This window comes from Cicer arietinum, chromosome 1, assembly GCF_000331145.2.
Source record: "Cicer arietinum cultivar CDC Frontier isolate Library 1 chromosome 1, Cicar.CDCFrontier_v2.0, whole genome shotgun sequence".
NCBI classification, from domain to species: Eukaryota; Viridiplantae; Streptophyta; class Magnoliopsida; order Fabales; family Fabaceae; genus Cicer; species Cicer arietinum.
Genome location: NC_021160.2, coordinates 32,515,533 through 32,524,227, shown reverse-complemented (window position 1 = coordinate 32,524,227; position 8,695 = coordinate 32,515,533). Strand labels below are relative to the sequence as shown.

General features: G+C 29.9%; 1 protein-coding gene across 1 annotated transcript in view; it reads right to left on the bottom strand.

Moving 5' to 3' along the window:
• Positions 1–1,010, bottom strand: part of LOC101502181 (nudix hydrolase 19, chloroplastic-like) — a 13,188-nt gene extending 12,178 nt beyond the window's left edge. Inside the window, exon 1 of the mRNA XM_012711785.3 lies at positions 936–1,010. The gene's annotated coding sequence lies outside the window, so the exon portion shown is untranslated. The remainder of the gene's footprint in view (positions 1–935) is intronic.
• Positions 1,011–8,695: the final 7,685 nt, after the last annotated feature.

The window sequence follows — 8,695 nt, the reverse complement described above, 5'->3', positions numbered from 1 at the left end:
CCCACCCATGTATGAAATTATGGTTGGGCATATTACAGCGCTTTTTTGAGAAAGCGCTCTAATATGTCCACCCATATATGAAATTATGGTTGGGCATTTTAGAGCGCTTTTTTGAGAAAGCGCTGTAAAATGCACACCCATAACTCATATAATGGGGTGCATATTACAGCGCTTTTTTGTGAAGAAGCGCTGTAAAATGTGCATAACAAGCGCGCGTTGTATTTACATGTTTTATAGCGCTTTTTTAAAAGCGTTGTTGTATCATTTACAGCGCTCGTTTCCACAGCGCTTATTTTTTTGAAAAAGCGCTGTAAATGGCTTAAAAAAAGCGCTGTAATATGCGTTTTTTCGCGTAGTGAATTAAGACTACAAAGTAAAACCATCAATTCAGTAATAAAGGCATGATCTGAGTTATCAAAATCATCTTCAAATAGTACACATATCCTATAAGATTTTCTGTCAAATGTTTATGAACAAAGATTTTCGTATGCTGATAGGACTCAGAATTTTAAGATAATGAAAATGAATTTATTTACTGAAAATGATGAGCTTCAAGCTCTTAAAATTGAGGAAAGCAAAAATGGAAATGATAAACCAGAGTTCTTTGAACTTCTAAACCAGAGCTAAGCTTGATAAACAAAAGTTCTTTTAACTCCTAAACGAGAGCTAAGCTCCTAAACGAAGAATTACTTCTCCTAATTGTAAACTAACAACTTTTCTCCAAGATTTTCCTATTATCCTTCCCCCTCTCTTATAACCAAAAATCTCTTAAAATCAGGGAGGTTACTTACTAACTTGTCTTCCTTCCCTTCTGCACTCTCCTATAAATGGGCTTACATGGATTGGGCCTAGGTGTTATAACACATACAAACAATGGAGAAAAAGAATAACAGTATAAAACCTAAATTAAATGAAAGTTATGTAAAATGTTATACTAGGCCATGGCTGAGAACTGTGATATACAACTTCTCCAACTTGAATACCAGTCTCCTCCTATGTTTCTCTTCTCACAGTCTCCTCCTATGTTTCTCTTCTCACAGCCTCCTCCAAGCTTTCTCCTGGCTAGTAAATGAAATACCCGGAGACAAACTAATAAGTCAATAAATATTTGTGTATTAATAGCAGTATAAGTTCAATATGCATTTTAGTGAAAACAAAAAACTGATAAATACCATACCTGAAAAACAGAAGAACAATAGGGTTACGGCGCAGAAATACGAACGATTCGTAGGAGAGTAGGGTTCGCGGAAACAAAGATGGCTCGCAATGGCAAGGAGAATGAAGAGGAAACAAGCGTATGAAGTTTATGTAATGAGGGTTAGTAACAAGACAATATTGTTCGTAGGATTCGCAATGAGAAGGAGAATAAAGATGAGGAGGAAACAAGCGTATGAAGTTTACGTAATGAAGAGGAAACTAAAGCGGTTTAGGGTTTATGGATAGTATTTGAATGAGAGATTGTAGGGATAGTAACAAAGATGGAGATGGTTTGCAATGGAGATGTTTGGCAATATGGTTCGTATGCACATTTGATAGGGATAGTATATCTTTTTTTATAGTTGTCTATAAATTTAAGAGAATAATATTACTAATAATATTTTTGTAACAAATTAGCTAATAACTAATTAGTATTTACATTTAATATCTTTCGAAGGCTTCTCATTTTAATCTAATTTTATTTTCAAAAATTTGAATGGTTGATTTCTTTCCTCTTATGTTTAGTTTTGTCCTCTTGAATTATTTTCTTTTTCTTATTCTTATATTTTAGCTTATCAATTTTTTTAAGCTATATAATATTACAAAATAACTCCTATTATGAAATTACATACTAGTTTTTTAATTTATTTATCATTTCACGTTATTTTTATTTTTATAGTTTACTATTTATTATTAATTTTAAAATTTTAATATATTTGAAATTTTACATTATTTTTACAATCATAGACGAGGCCAAAAAATTTATATGTCAACTTGTTGATTTCTATCTTACTTAACTTCAGATAAACTACTTCTCAATAATAAAAATTACAAATAAATTATATTATAGAGTTTAATTGTTATCCACTATAATAGACAAATTTTATATTGTAAGCATATCTCAACTATTCATGAAAGTAATTGTAATAAGATTTAACTATTTTTAATAAGCTAACCGTTATTATTGTTCAACAGTAATTAAAAACTCTTTGCAATATATATGAATTAAATCCTATTTTATAATTTAACATGATCACTTATTATGATATTACTCATCAAAATTTGATTTTAAAATTAAAACAGAATATAAATTTTCCTAACTTATCTTTTTTATCTTCGTCATCAAATAAATTCTCAATTGGTTACAAAAAAAAGATCCTCAATTGAAAATTACTTTTAAGAAAAAGAAAATCAATTGTAAAGAGATGTTGTTAAAAACAGGTTCTCATTTAAAACAAATTTTAAATTATTTTCAAGTTTTTTATTTTCTAAAAAGTTATAATAAATATACATAAAGATTATTTGATTTTAAAATGTAATTATTTTAAAACGAGAAATTAAAACAATAACAAACACACACATCAAGAAAAGAATATAAGTTATGCCATACACAATTAGTAACACAAACAAAATAGTTAAAAAAAAATGCATTTTATTAATGGAATAAATCGATATAAAAAAAAAATTGACATCTTACCATATGTATTGCTCAATTAACTATGTGCTATTACATATTATTCTAGACATATAAAAACTAGATTACTTAAAAATTGATATTTATTTTACAAAGTGACTAAATATTTGAAAGTTATCTCATTCAATTATAAGAGTCCAATTGATATAAGTTATTTTTTTACTAAATGATATAGACATTTAAAAAAAAAATGAATATGTTTTAAATTTGTAGGTTAGAGTGAATATTAATTTCGTTTTAAAAAAATAAATCATTAAAATTGTAGCTAAAGACATATTTTTATTTCAAGCAAATTTTTGATTATTTTTAAAGTTTTTTTTAAAAAAATTGTAACAAACAAACATAAAAATTGTTTTATTTTAAGATGTTAATTTTTTAAAACAAGAAAAATAAAATATAACAAACACACACTCCAAGAAAAGAATACAAAGTATATCATAAACAATTAGTAACACAAACAAACATAGATAAAAGAATTATGCATCTTATTAATTGAGGCAATACATGTCAACAAAAAAATTATGCATACACCTTGTTGTATGTAAACAAAGCCAAAAAATACATTAATACTTTCATCTTTATGAATTCTAATTATTTATATGTTTTTAGTTGGTTGCTTCTTGATCACAAAATTGTCCCAAAGAAGTTGAAAATTGGACTATATTTGTTGATGTTTGTAGATTATTTGTCCGTTATTGATTTGATTAAAATTTTTCAACGTTAACAAAGTTTCAAATCTCGTAAGTAATTTTGTATGCTCTTTCAACAGCTCCTCCAGTCTTATTGTAGTAGTGTCACTTTCTTTATCAATACTTAGAGCATTGAAATCGTTAATCACTTTAAAAATCTCTTCATTCTTATGCAATCGTATTGATGCTTCCTTCATCCTTACTACTTTCTCACCACTGTCACTGCAATCCTTCATTATTAAGATAATAATATATAGTTTAATAGTTATTTCTAATTTAAAGCTTAACTAAAAATAAAATGAAAACAAGATTGATTTATTAAAGGAATGCCATTGGTTTTTTTAACACTTGATTGATTTGTTGCGAAGAGAAGAGACTTGCTTGTTTGTGTTTTTTGTATGGAGTTGCCTTTGATTTGTATAATGATATATCACTATTATTATTATTATTATTATTATTACTATTATATAGAAAACGAACAAAACTATATTTAAAATAATAATCTTCTTAATTTTTTTTAAATCAATTCAAATTTTTTGTCATCTCCAAATCAATTGGAATGAGAATCAATCAACATAACATTATCTTTCTTTTCTTTTTAAAACCGCGAGTTTATTTCAATATGAATAGTTGAAAGGTGCGTAAAGAATGGATTTTGTTTCAAAATTTTCTTGAATTTAGATACGTTTCTAAAATTTGAAAAAATATCAAATCTTTTATTTAAAAAAAATGTATATCTTTTTTATAGTTGTCTATAAATTTAAGAGAATAATAGTACTAATAATATTTTTTAACAAATTAGCTAATAATTAATTAGTATTTACATTTAATATCTTTCGAAGGCTTCTTATTTTAATCTAATTTTATTTTAAAAAATTTGAATGGTTGATTTCTTTCCTCTTATGTTTAGTTTTGTCCTCTTAAATTATTTTCTTTTTCTTATTCTTATATTCTAGCTTATCAATTTTTTTTAAGCTATATAATATTACAAAATAACTCCTCTTATGAAATTATATACAAGATTTTTAATTTATTTATCATTTCACGTTATTTTTACTTTTATAGTTTACTATTTATTATTATTTGAAAATTTTAATCTATTTTAAATTTTACATTATTTTTACAATCCTAGATGAGACCAAAAATTTATATGTCAATTTATTCATTTCTATCTTACTTAACTTCAGATAAACTACTTCTCAAGAATAAAAATAAAAAATAAATTATATTATAGAGTTTAATTGTTATCCACTGTGGTAGATAAATTTTATATTGTAAGCATATCTCAACTATTCATTAAAGTAACTATAATAAGACCGTTATTATTGTTCAACAGTTATTAAAAACTCTTTGCAATATATGTAACACCCCAAATTTTATAATAAACTATTTTATTAATTGAATAGAATTTTAATAATTAACTTGATGTTAAAATTATTTTATAATATATATTGGTATATTTTTGGATTAATTTTTGTTATATGTGTGTTTTCTACAATATGCTAGTTTTATATATATTTGACTAAACGAGTGATGTAAATAATAATGTTATATTTTTATTATTTTATATATTTTTCAAAAAAATAAGAGTATATTAGTGTAAATATTTTAAAGAATAAGATTAAGGTGATTTTACGTGTATATGTGAGTTTTGATAATTAATATCATATTTCCTTGTGTGTTTGGTTAATATTAAATATGCATTTAATTATATTTGATTATTTCCAAAGATATCTTATTGCAATTATTTATTTTTTAAATAATATCTTGAGATAGAATTGATATTGTGTTTGATTTCTTTTATTTTTATATACTTTTTTATGACATTGTGATTTTATATATATTTATTATGATTTAGTAATTAATATAAAGTGTTGGTATAATATTTATTTATTTTATAATTTTGACTATTTTCTAATATGATGATATTATTATAATATGAGTATTTTGAGAAATAAGTATAATTGTAGATATTATTTTGAATGTGAGAGTTTTAATTATTAGTAATATGTTTTTTTTATATTGATTATTTTAATTACTCTAATTTAGCATATATTAATTATGAAATATTAGTAATGTTTTAAAAATTTAATGATGTTTGGAAGAGTATTAAAAAAATGAGATTAAGTAACAATTAATTTTGTTTTAGAAAAATAAAAATAATAATAGTAAAACATATATTAAATAAGGGACAAATGGGCTTGACCCATTTATGTTAACCCTAATTATGTTAATAAAATAAAAATAAGAAAAGTAAGAAAGGAGCTGCAGTAGCTGTAAAACCAAAGAGAAACACAACAACAACCTATAGTTTGACACACCGACGATCGATAATTGTTCATGAAAAGTTTCTCCGTTCTTGTCCAAATTTCAGAATGTCGTTTTATTCATTAAGGTAGTCAAATAAACATACTTCCTCATGTTTTTAACCATCCAAATTTCTCTCTAAAATCTCCGACTTCTCCGCTTGTTAAATTACTTACTTTGAACCGTTCTCCTTCACCGTAAGTCCGATTTGAATGAAACCAACGCCAAAACGACCGTGTGAAAAATTTCTATTTTATCCAATGATTTTTTTTTTCTGATTTATGGTAAGTTTCCTTGACCGAATTTCAAATTTAGTTTTTAGAGTATCTTCTCATAAACTATTTTTAACGTTTACCCATAAACTGTCGAGTTAGAACGATTGATAGAAAAAGAGTCAATGAACAAAGGTTGTTTGCTCGTAGAATCGTATTCGTGTGTGAAAGCGTCGAAATAAGGTAAGGGGATCAAGAGAAGCATAGTTTGCTTATCAGAGAAGCATGATGGAAGTAGCCTGTCGGAGGATCAAGAGTTGTTGTCCCCCAAAGATCATCAGCTAGTAGTGTACCCACGTTGATTCTGTCGCCTTTTATGATGGCAAGTAGTAGGCATGCTTTGTGAAATGTTATATCTGACACATTGGAATATGGTAGTAGCGTGTGATGAACAAAGGTGCTCCATGATTTTGCAATTGGGTTGAGATCCACTGATCGCAGTTTCCTAACCGAACCATCCCTATTTCGAAACCAATATGTGCCTGGTCTGCATAAAATGCATAGGATCTCCTAAGTGTCTACCTTTTTGCTGTGGTCCAACATATCTTGAAAGTGGCAGTCCTGATAATTCGGCATACCAAAAATTGCATTGATGACTTGGGGTGTGAAGGGTACCATTTTTCCCCTCACTTAACTCACAAATTGATCATGTGGAAATGGGTCGTTAGACTTCAGATCAGAGGCATTGGAAAAGAATTCCACTGCCAAGGACTTGCTCGTTGTGGTGACGAATGTGGTTAGCTTCTCCCATCCTCTGGCCGCAATCATCGCCTGGATGTCAACAAATTCATCTACTTCCAACTGAAAGTTTTTCTCACTCACAAATTTCTTGACTGCAGGGAGTTTGGCATGAAACTCTTGTGTTGCCATCGTCTTGAATAAGAATGTATTGTGCGGTTGGGCGGAGGATGTACTTGCGACCTTAGTTCATTTTTCTTTTTGTTTGGTTGCCATTAGGTCCTACAAAACAAGTATTCACACCCAGGGTTCAAAATATTTCAAGTTAGAGACAATTAAATTAAGCATGGTCCCCTTTGGACAAATAACAACTTACATGGCCCTGGGTTAGTCCAACAAAATTCTAAATGATAATAGTGCATATACATTGAATGGCATTTTAACAAACAATTGGAGTGCAATATAAATTTTGTGCTTCTTAAGGTGCGAAAGTGGTTGTGTCATTTTAACAAACAGTTGGAATGCAGTATGTGTTTTATGGTACTTAAGGTGCAAAAGTGGTTGTGTCATTTTACCAAACAGTTGGAGTGCAGTCATAAAACACATGAACAATTCACATACATGCAACATTAACACACATTCAATCTCAGAAAATCAACATGCATGTATGAACAATTTCTAATACTAGCACAAATTTGAATTTAAAGAACCCACATGCATCAATGAACAAGGAAGAGTTGATATTAGAATTTGGGGGAACTTACTTGAGGATGAAATAATGTTGGATAGGAGAGGAACACTTACTTGAGATAATGGAGGAAGGTTTGGAGGGTGATAATGAAGAGAGGGAAATTGACCTTTGATGATGAAGGAGGGGAGTTTTGAGTAAGAAGATGGGGATTTTAATACATAGTCGTGAAAAGCGCTTCAGGCGTGCGTGCCCAGTGACCCAACCTGCAAACCGCGCTTCAGGGGCGCAGGGCGCACTTCAAGCGCGCGTGTCCATTGACCAACCCTGCAAAACGCGCTTCAGGCGCGCGTGTCCAGTGACCAAACCTCCATAACGCGCTTCAGACGTGCAGGGTGCGCTTCAGGCACGCGCTCTGTCATTTGGAACTGTACAATCGCTTCTCAACACATCTTTTTGATTCCTTGCTCATACCAAACATCAAAACTAATAGAACTAGCAATTAGAGACTAAAATTGGAACTAAATGGAGTAAAATAAATCTGAAACGCAATAAATAAATACGGTGCAAAGGATATAAAATTGGGTTGCCTCCCAATAAGCGCTCGTTTAGTGTCTTGAGCTTGACATTCCACCCTTCAAGTGTTGATCAGATGGATGGACTCCATCGAAGTTTTGACTCTGCCCCTAAATAAGATTTGAGCCTTTGTCCATTCACCTTAAAGTTCCGATTTGAGTGTGTGTCTTTCAACTCCACAGCCCCGTATGGAAACACCTTGATTATCTTGAAGGGGCCCAACCATCTTGACTTTAGTTTTCCTGGGAACAACTTCAATCTTGAGTTGAATAGAAGAACCAGCTCTCCCTCTTGGAATTCCTTGAATTTAATTTTGTTGTCATGCCATTTCTTGGTTTTTTCTTTATATATTTTAGTGTTCTCATATGCAAAATTCTGGAACTCGTCTAACTCGTGAAGCTGCAGAATTCTTGATTCGCTTGCCTTAACGAAGTCAAAATTCAAATATTTCGTCGCCCAAAATGCTCGATGCTCCAGTTCGAGCGGCAAATGACAGGCTTTACCATACACGATTTGATACAGCGACATACCAAGGGAGGTTTTACAAGCTGTTCGGTAGGCCCAAAGTGCATCATCAAGTTTCATTGACCAATCTTTTCGTGAGGTATTCACTGTTTTTTCCAAGAATTTGCTTAAGCTGCCTGTTGGATACTTCAACTTGCCCACTGGTTTGTGGGTGATATGGGGTTGCCACCCTATGACGCACATTATATTTCCTCAGAAGGTATTCCATTTTTCGGTTTAGAAAGTGAGTGCCCTCGCCACTAATCAAAGCTCGAGGTACGCCAAAACGGGCAAAGATGTTCTTCTTGAG